The sequence below is a fragment of the Solea senegalensis genome, linkage group LG12 (assembly GCF_019176455.1).
Source record: "Solea senegalensis isolate Sse05_10M linkage group LG12, IFAPA_SoseM_1, whole genome shotgun sequence".
Taxonomy (NCBI): Eukaryota; Metazoa; Chordata; class Actinopteri; order Pleuronectiformes; family Soleidae; genus Solea; species Solea senegalensis.
The window spans coordinates 16,084,611-16,086,503 of NC_058032.1; positions in this window are offsets into that span (position 1 = coordinate 16,084,611).

Below are 1,893 nucleotides of genomic sequence, written 5' to 3' on the forward strand. Positions count from 1 at the left end.
AGCGTAATGATAGAATCATGTCAGATAGCACATTTGGGTCCACTGGGAACTCTCTCTTAACTACAAGAGGGAGGATGATAAGTGGCAGAGCAGAGGCCAGAGTTCTGTAGAAGAGTTTATGTTTCTTAGAGCTGTACACAATCCACACAGGAAGAAACCACCCCTTCTCCAAGACACAGTTAATCTGTTTGTTGATATCTTTGCTGGGAGACACTGGTGCAAAGTACACTGACTTTTGTTCAATTACACCTTTGTTCCACTGAATTTCAATAGCAAATAACTCTCCAAATACTCCCCCACATTAATATTACATGTATTCTGCTTAAAGCTGTATTGTGTAACTTTTAAATACGTATTTGTATTACTTCACTCTCCCTTTACCCAGATCAAATAGATTTGGTCTTTTTTTTTAGAATAGAACAGAATAAAATAGAATAGCATTGCAGTCAGTGCACAATGAGATTTGGGAAGCTTCCCCAGTTGACTAGATTCCATGACGCCACTGGAGTCAATCCCAGCCTAACATAGGGAGAAAGGGTGGGGTACACTCCGGACAGGTCACCAGTCCATTGCAGGGCCAACATACACAGATGAAGCCATTCACTCTTACACTCACACCTAGGGTCAGTTTAGAGTGTCCAATGAACCTCTGCAGTTTCTGGACTCTGAACCACAAGAGAATGCATCATCAAAGTAAGTTAATAAATAAAAGTGTCAAGTAAAAATACACAAATGTGTATAAAAACAAATAGTAAGCCAAAGAATATCGACTAAAACAGAGAGCTCAGATTCGCTGCATCCTCCTCCCCATCAATCAATCAAATCCATGTTTCCCTTCAGCCTCTTGACCAAGACAATCATCCATTCACTATCTATAATGGATGCAGTTTAGAACCATTACAAAGATGGGTTTTTTTTGCATTGTGGTTGTATGAGCAACGTAGTCAATGCACGACCAGCATGACTGAGACACAGAGACACCATAACTGCAAACACTGAAAAGATCAGCTCCACACAACTCTCACCGTGTTCCTCAGTGTTGCGGTGTTAAATTTTGTGTTGCCCAGCAACGTTCCCATGTTGCACACACATCTGTCTTGTTTCATGTCAAGACAGATGAAGGCAACCGCAACGTTGTGCTAGTAAAGCGAGATGACTGCAAACAGGTCGGATAATGACTGAAATCACAAAGAAGTGGCCAAGAAAGGTTTCGGAAGTGAATTCTACCGCTCAAGAAACCTGGTTGTCCAGGGGATGAATCTATCTTGTCCTAATTACAACTTTTACCCCCGTACTATAGACCATTTAGGCATTATCTTCATATGGATGTTTTACCACAAATGACTTGCCAGCTTGCATAATAAAGGACTCCTCTACAATACCGGACAAATCACCCATTCAAAACGGTTTTAATGAACACTTTTGGTCTTATTTGAATCTCTAAACTCAGACCCAAATTGGTCAAACAAGCCCCCCTCTTAATTCTGCGGCCCAGCCATTTCATTTTACCCATTCAGATGCAGTAGATGTATACAGAGATCTGACCCAGCTGGAGCTTAATAAATCTGCTGGTCCAGATATTTAAAACAAATAATAAAATAATGATTTTATAACATTTTACTCATATATTTGAATCTTACATTCACAAAAAACATCCCTGGTATGTTTGTTCTTCCCTTGCTGGAAGGAGGGGACCCGTCAGTTGCAGATAACAAATACACACCAATTTCCAAGTTGTGTGTTTGAGCAAAATGTCTTGAGAAAGTATTTGGAGGATAACTGTATTTTATCTTAATATCAGTCTGGTTTTAGTTGCAGAGACACAGCACAGTAACCCATAACTGTTACAGTTGTAGACGACATCATAGAGGCACTGGATTATGTGCAGCACTT